Genomic DNA, 8,780 nt, shown 5'->3' with positions numbered 1-8,780 from the left:
GTGGTGTTGGAGCAGACTCTTGAGAGTCCCTTGTACTGCAAGGAGATCCAACCAGTCCATCCTAAAGGAGATCAGTCCTGGGTGTTCATTGGTAGGACTGATGTTGAAGCTGAAACTCCAGTACTTTGGCCACCTCATGCGAAGAGTTGACTCATTCGAAAAGACCCTGATGCTGGGAAAGATTGAGGTCAGGAGGAGAAGGGGATGACAGAGGATGAAATGGTTGGATGGCATCACTGACTTAATGGACATGGGTTTGGGTGGACTCTGGGAGTTGATGATGGACAGGGACGCCTGGCATGCTGCGGTTCATGGGGTCGCAGAGAGTCGGACATGACTGAGCCACTGAACTGAAGTGATCTGTGTGGTTTTCTGACTTCCAACTTGCTTCTAAAACCATTATCTTCAGCCACCTTTTAGCCTGGGGTTCCTTAGTTTCATGAGAGACAGCTGCAGTTTTGCCTTAAGAGATGTTTATCCTGTTCCTCATCATATTAAAAGAAAATCCATTGGCTTGTAATGTTTTTGAAACAAATTCTGCCTTCTGGTATAATTGATTAAAGTGAAATATATATACTGAGCAACTTCTGTGCTCCACACACTGTTCTAGATCCAATAACTTAGCACTTGTTCAGTTGCTAAGTCATGTCCAACTCTTTGTGACCCCATGGACTGTAGCAACCAGGCTTCCCTGTCCTTCACCATCTCCTGGAGTTTGCTCAAACTCATGTCCATTGAGTTGGTGATGCCATCCAAACATCTAATCCTCTGTTGCCCTCTTTTCCTCCTGCCTTCAATCTTTCCCAGGATCAGGGTCTTTTCCAATGAGTTGACTCTTCGCATCAGGTATCCAGAGCATTGGAGCTTCAGCATCAGTCCTTCCAGTGAATGCATTGGTGAATAAAAATAAGGGTTCTCTGCCTCCAGTGAACATGTTCTAGGGTAGAGTCAATGAATAAATGAGTCAACAAGAAGATAATACTGAGAGGGAAAGGCAAACCAGGTAGTGCATCAAAGGTGCCCCAGGGGAGATGGAATACTCCTTTAGAGAAAGTGCTCATCACAGTGCTCTATAAGGACATCGTCAGGTATGGTTTTCCTGTCAGAGATCCAGTTGAAACTAGGGAATCTGCACAAATGTAGGCGTGAAAGCTGGTGGCCTGAGACGAGGATGCAGTGGTTGCAGGCCAGATGTTTTTAGGGATAGAATATAATTAGAAACCAGTGAGGATTTAAGCAGAGAGCAGCATCATTTGCTTCGGAGGGAAAAGCCTTTTTTTCCCATGGCATTTTGTTCCTATTTGTCTACTCTGTACCACTTCCCCTATGCTTCCCTACCCTTCCATCTCAGTATGATTGCTGTTCATGGTAAAAAGTCTCAGCTGTTTTTAACAGTTTTAGCTTTCTTGTATGCAATGGTTCACAGGCCCCTATTTGCTTGACCATAGTCTAGACTCAGTGTATTTGTCCAGACTCAGAATTAAACACTTTATTTTGCTTTGAAATGTGGTCTAATCAACCTTGATAAATTGATGACTTAGGTGGGTACTAAATTTTTTATCTTTTTACAAGTGAAACTTCTTAGGTTTCTAACTTTGGTAAGTCAATGCTTAGTAAATTTGGAATATGGCAAAGCAGGATTCTTTTCATCTTATATTTCATTCTTTTGAAATCGAGTTCTTGAATTAGAATATAGGAAGTTTGAAGGTTTCTCAGGGTTAAATGTTTTACTGTTTGTATTATCACATATTTTTATTTTAATTATCTTTGACAGTGTCTAGGTTTGTGTGAATTGCCTTTCAGAAATGCACAATTAAAAATTAGATGTGAATAATTATGAAATCTCTGAGTGAACATTATAAGTTATTACTGGAGTGCTGGCACTGTCAAAGTGACACAAATAATTTCAGTTTCCAAGAATTCTTCAGATTTCTTTCATTGTTTTTCATATCAGATCCTCTAGAAGGGGGAAGGAAGAAGGAAAAGAAAGAAAGATGGAAGGAAGGAAGGAAAGAAAGGAGGAAGGACAGACAGGGAAAGAATTCACTTGGTTCTGTGGCAAAAATCCATAACCAGTTCTTTTGTTGCCTTGGATTTATGGCAATATACATGTAGAACCTGGAGCTGAGGAATAGGTTTGAAATCAATAGAGGAGTCTGTGAGAAATATTTCCTACCTACACTGAGAAAAAGAGTTGTGTTTGCATTATAAGACATCTAAAAATAAGATAAATAAGAATAGTTGAAAAACGTCTGTCAGAAAGTACACATGATGCCCAGTTTCTTCAAAAATTAGTATTAGAGTCTACCCACCTAGCAAACTAGTGAGATAATCTAGGATGTCACACTTGTTACAGGGAATCCAGATTTTCTACAAATCTTTGGGATGCAGTGATATTACCAGAGACTGTGGATATATTTGTGCCCAGACATAACATGTAGAATACTGGTTTGGGCTGTATTAAAAAATTACTCAGCCATTAAAAAGAATGCATTTGAATCAGTTTTAATGAGGTGGATGAAACTGGAGTCTATTATACAGAGTGAAGTAAGTCAGAAAGAAAAACACCAATACAGAATACTAATGCATATATACGGAATTTAGAAAGATGGTAACGATGGTCCTATATGCGAGACAGCAAAAGACACAGATATAAAAAACAAACTTTTGGACTCTGTGGGAGAAGGCGAGGGTGGGATGATTTGAAAGAATAGCATGAAACATGTATATTACCATATGTGAAATAGACCACCAGTCCAAGTTTGATGCATGAAACAAGGGCACTCAAAGCCTGTGCACTGGGACAACCCAGAGGGATAGGACAGGGAGGGAAGTGGAAGGGGGTTTCGGAATGGGAAAAACACGTACACCCATGGCTGATTCATGTCAACGTATGGCAAAACCACCACAATATTGTAAAGTAATTAGCCTCCAATTAAAATAAATTAATGAATTTAAAAAAGAATTAGTTTTCTGTTGTATAGTATAGTGACTATAATCTAGTCATAGAGTTTGTTTTACTTCTTCTGTTTGCTTTCTGAGAGCATAGATCTTTGTTTTTGCCAAATTACTCAGACAAGAAGACAATTCATTTCTGAGGTATTACTGTCTTCAGAAAGGTGAAGCTGATACTGATACTTTCATGTGAAAGATTAAGGAGGCTAGAAGGGTTTAGAGTCAAAAGAGTGTGTTAGGTCTGGCTTGGTGCCTACCCTAGGAATCACCTCCCCTTTGATTCTTACCGTGAAGACTAAGTTTCCTGGGACAGCAGTGAGCCCCTATTAGAAAAACAGCTAACTTTGCAGGTGCCTTGCCACTATGGGTGGTTGTGTGACCCAACCTTCATTAGTGAGATGAAAACCGAAGTCATTTGGATTGGGATTCTGGAAGTACTATTGCTGTCCTATTTCAAAATTTTTAAAAAGACAACTAGAGCTGGCATTTATTCTATCTATGCCTTTGCCTTTTTTTTTTTTCTCCTAGAAGGTGAATTTGAGACTGGAACACTTTCTTTTAACCCTAAGTCAACAAGTAGTAAGCGGGAAGCCACATAATAAGGATACTGGGGCAGAAAGAGAGAGAGATGTGGGCATTATTGATGTAAGGAAACTGCTGAGCAGCCTAGGGCTCCCATCTCTGGACTTTGTGTGTATAAAATTAGACGATATTGTAAGTGTTTTCTTTACATGCAGATGAATGCAGTCCTAAGTGGTTGAGAAATCTGACCACAAAAATGAATAAATTTGACCTGATGTTTTACAGGAAATCTCTTTTATGAAGTCAGCAATGTTAGATTAATCTGAGCCAAGCAAATGTCCAAAATGGCTTATTTAATCATTTGAACAAAATCTTCAAATATATGTCATCAAGAAAAATGTATCATGTTTCTATTTCTGTGGATTCCTCACAGTAGACCAAAAACGATGGTTGTGTTTAACTCTCTTCTTACTGAATATCACAGAGTTCATATCAAGGGAAAAATAGGGGCACAAATAAACCTATACTGTGGCTCTTTGAAAAACTTTTCATGCAGGCATATGTACACACACACACACACACACACACATCTCCTGCAAATCAAGACCCTGAAACACACTGTTGTTTCTTCTCTTTTCTTTCCAAGTCCTTCAGATATGTTATGGAATTTCAGCCATTTGCCTACGTTTTAGTGCAAATTACCTTTAAGATGAAAGCCCTTAATCATAATGGATTTAGCCTGCCCTGCGATACAATGCTGACAACTCATGTCTTATTAATGGCTATTTCAAGCATCCATTTCTGTATATCTTGTCTAATATGACAGGAAAGAATACCAATAAATCTTTTCTCCTCCATTCATCACAGGTTTTGACAATAGGAGTGTGAGCAAAGACAGAGAGACACAGAATTTAAGGAGATGTTGCTGCTGCCCCAAACTTACGTCACAGAAAGTCTCCCATCTTGAAATCACAGGTAACTATCTATTTTACCATTGCTAGAGAGATATACTAATTTTTAAAAATTACCAATATGATCAATATCAATTAATTTCACTATAACCATCATGAGTAGAATGATCAAAGTCCATGTTTCATAAGGTTTGACTCCAGAGGATAATTTCTTAGACACTGTTCTATATTAAGGATCTTCCATAACACGGTTGAGTAATAAGTTTCTTTGTCTTTGAATAACCAGATTTGAAATCAGATTGATTATATTCTTTGCAGCCAAAGATGGAGAAGCTCCATACAGTCAGCAAAAACAACACTGGGAGCTGACTGTGGCTCAGACCATGAACTCCTTATTGCCAAATTCAGACTGAAATTGAAGAAAGTAGGGAAAACCACTAGACCATTCAGGTATGACCTAAATCAAATCCCTTATGATTATACAGTGGAAGTGAGCAATAGATTTAAGGGCCTAGATCTGATAGATAGAGTGCCTGATGAACTATGGACAGAGGTTCATAACATTGTACAGGAGACAGGGATCAAGACCGTCCCCATGGAAAAGAAATGAAAAAACGCAAAATGGCTGTCTGAGGAGGCCTTACAAATAGCTGTGAAAAGAAGAGAAGTGAAAAGCAAAGGAGAAAAGGAAAGATATAAACTTTCCAAAGAATAGCAAGGAGAGATAAGAAAGCCTTCCTCAGCGATCAGCGCAAAGAAATAGAGGGAAACAACAGAATGGGAAAGACTAGAGATCTCTTCAAGAAAATTAGAGATACAAAGGGAACATTTCATGCAAAGATGGGCTCGATAAAGGACAGAAATAGTATGGACCTAACAGGAGCAGAAGATATTAAGAAGAAGTGGCAAGAATACACAGAAGAACTGTACATAAAAGATCTTCACGATCCAGATAACCACAATGGTGTGACCACTGATCTAGAGCCAGACATCCTGGAATGTGAAGTCAAGTGGGCCTTAGAAAGCATCACTACGAACAAAGCTAGTGGAGGTGATGGAATTCCAGTTGAGCTATTTCAAATCCTGAAAGATGATGCTATGAAAGTGCTACACTCAATATGCCAGCAAATTTGGAAAACTCAGCAGTGGCCACAGGACTGGAAAATGTCAGTTTTTATTCCAATCCCAAAGAAAGGCAATGCCAAAGAATGCTCAAACTACCGCACAATTGCACTCATCTCACACGCTAGTAAAGTAATGCTCAAAATTCTCCAAGCCAGGCTTCAGCAGTACGTGAACTGTGAACTTCCAGATGTTCAAGCTGGTTTTAGAAAGGGCAGAGGAACCAGAGATCAAATTGCCAACATTCACTGGATCATGGAAGAAGGAAGAGAGTTCCAGAAAAACATCTATTTCTGCTTTATTGACTATGCCAAACCCTTTGACTGTGTGGATCACAATAAACTATAAAATTCTGAAAGAGATGGGAATACCAGACCACCTGACCTGCTTCTTGAGAGGTTTGTATGCAGGTCAGGAAGCAACAGTTAGAACTGGACATGGAACAACAGACTGGTTCCAAATAGGAAAAGGAGTACATCAAGGCTGTATATTGTCACCCTGCTTATTTACTTTACATGCAGAGTACATGATGAGAAACGCTGGGCTAGAAGAAGCACAAGCTGGAATCAAGATTGCTGGGAGAAATATCAATAACCTCAGATATGCAGATGACACCACCCTTATGGCAGAAAGTGAAGAGGAACTCAAAAGCCTCTTGATAAAAGTGAAAAAGGAGAGTGAAAAAGTTGGCTTAAAGTTCAACATTCAGAAAACTAAGATCATGGCATCTGGTCCCATCACTTCATGGGAAATAGATGGGGAAATAATGGAAAAGAGTGTCAGACTTTATTTGAGGGGCTCCAAAATCACTGCAGATGGTGATTGCAACCATGAAATTAAAAGATGCTTACTCCTTGGAAGGAATGTTACGACCAACCTAGATAACATATTGAAAAGCAGAGACATTACTTTGCCAACAAAGGTTCGCCTAGTCAAGGCTATGGTTTTTCCAGTGGTCATGTATGGATGTGAGAGTTGGACTGTGAAGAAAGCTGAGCGCTGAAGAAGTGATGCTTTTGAACTGTGGTGTTGGAGAAGACTCTTGAGAGTCCCTTGGACTGCAAGGAGATCCAACCAGTCCATTCTAATGGAGATCAGTCCTGGGTGTTCTTTGGAAGGAAGGACTGATGCTAAAGCTGAGACTCTAATACTTTGGCCACCTCATGCGAAGAGCTGACTCATTGGAAAAGACTCTGATGCTGGGAGGGTTTGAGGCAGGAGAAGAAGGGGACGACAAAGGATGAGATGGCTGGATGGCATCACTGACTCAATGGAGATGAGTTTGGGTGAACTCCAGAAGTTGATGATGGACAGGGAGCCCTGTCGTGCTGCAATTCACAGGGTCACAAAGAGTCGGACACGACTGAGTGACTGAACTGAACTGAAGTCTTTGAAAAGTCCATAGAAAACTTTAAAATGGTTCTAGTCTCTTATTTTTAGCAAGATTGCTAGTCATGTTTACTGATTCTTAGCACAGTGAATCTCTATAATACCCATGGGTATTTCTTTCTAGTACAATAGTGTTGTGTTGATGATTGCCAAAGTTTTTGTAAGTCAGAAATTTGAGGGATCAAATTCTCTCCTCCTATGTCTCCTCTGCCCACCCACATTTTTATAAACATTTTTTTTTCTTGTCTATTTCCCCTGTCCTCTTCCTCACTCTATTTTGAGTTTTTAAATTTCATTTCATCCTCATCACTCTTAACCTTACTTTAAACCACCATCATCATTCTCTAACTTAACCTTAGTAGCTTTTTAATAGCCTTGCTTTCATTCTTTTTTGTTGTTGTTGTTGTCATTGTTTTGGCCATGCCACATAGCATGTGGGATGTGGGATAATCCCCTGACTGTGGATCGTAGCCATGTTCTATGCATTGGAAGCACAGAGTATTAACCACTGGACCACCAGGGGAGTCTTTCCTTGCCTGTATTCTTAATGGTTCTCTAAATGTCTTTTCCATACTCATCATGTGCTGATCTTGTTTTGTTGTTGTTTTTGTTGTTAATAAACTGTTTTTTAAAACAATTTTAAATGTACAGAACAAATGAGCAGACAATGGAATTTCCATATACCATCTGTTTGCCCAACACTCACACATATAGTTTTCACAGTTATGAACATCTGGCATTATTACGTGATACAGTTACAATTAATGAAGTAAGACTGGTTCACTATTATTAACTGAAGTCAATAGTTTATATTAAGGTTCAGTGTTGGTGTTGAACAGTTCTGTCTTTTCACAAATGTATAATGTCATGTATTCATCATTACAGTATTATACAGAATGGTTTTAGTGCCCTAAAACTTGCCAGGGCTTTACCTGTTTATTCCCCATTATCATGCTGTGCCCCTGGCAACCATTGCTCTCTTTATTGTCCCTATAGTTTTTCCTTTTTAGGAAAGTCATATAGTTGGAGTCAGATAGTATGTTGCTGTTTTGGACCATCTTCCTTCACTTAGCAGTGTGTGTTTAAGGTTCCTCAATGTCTTTTAGTGGCTTGCTAGTTCACTTTTTTAATCACTGAGTAATATTCAATTGTGTGGGTGTTTCAGTTTATTCATTTACCTTCTGAAGGACTTCTTAGTTACTTCCAGTTTTTGGTGATTATGAAAAAAGCTGCTTAAAACAGGTTTTGTTTTGAACTCAATTAGGTAAATACTTAGAACTGCAATTGCTGACTCATATAGTAATTATATGTTTAGGATTGGAAGCAGTTACCACATATTCTTCCAAGCGGCTGCATCATTTTGCATTCCCACCAGCAATGAATGAGAGCTCTTATTGTTCCACGTGCTTGCAAACATTTGATATTGTTAGTGTTTTGGATTTTAGCCATCTGATAGGAATGTAGTGGTGTCTTACTGTTGTTTTAATTTGCAGTTCCTAATGACACATCATGTTAAGCATCTTTTCATATGCTTATTTGTTATATGTAGATGTTTTGGGGTAAGTTTCTATTCAGGTCTTCTGTCCATTTTTAATTGGGTGCTTGTTTCCTTATTTCTGAGTTGTAAGAATTCTTTGTATGTTTTGATTACAAGTTCTTTATCAGATACGTGTTTTTCAAATATTTTATTTCATAGGGCAGAAGTTAGTATTTTAATAAATAGCAACCTTTTGATTTTTTTCCTTTACCAGATGGATTTTTTAATAATGTTAAGATGCTAGGATTCCCCAAATTGACTTACAGTTTCTACACAATTCCTATCAGGATCCCAGTTGGCTTTTTATAGAAATTGACAAGCTGATTCTAAACTCATCTAGAACT

The 8,780-nt window shown here is 38.7% G+C and overlaps 1 long non-coding RNA gene across 1 annotated transcript in view; it reads left to right on the top strand.

The window, feature by feature from the left end:
• LOC104996784 overlaps positions 1–8,780 on the top strand; it is a 179,532-nt gene that overhangs the window by 148,072 nt on the left and 22,680 nt on the right. The window contains exon 2 of the long non-coding RNA XR_826244.1: positions 4,345–4,452. This is a non-coding gene — a long non-coding RNA (uncharacterized LOC104996784). The remainder of the gene's footprint in view (positions 1–4,344; positions 4,453–8,780) is intronic.

Source organism: Bison bison, unplaced genomic scaffold (genome assembly GCF_000754665.1).
Source record: "Bison bison bison isolate TAMUID 2011002044 unplaced genomic scaffold, Bison_UMD1.0 scf7180017864298, whole genome shotgun sequence".
NCBI classification, from domain to species: domain Eukaryota; kingdom Metazoa; phylum Chordata; class Mammalia; order Artiodactyla; family Bovidae; genus Bison; species Bison bison.
Note: the sequence above shows the minus strand (reverse complement) of the source record. Positions and strands in the feature narration are given on the sequence as shown.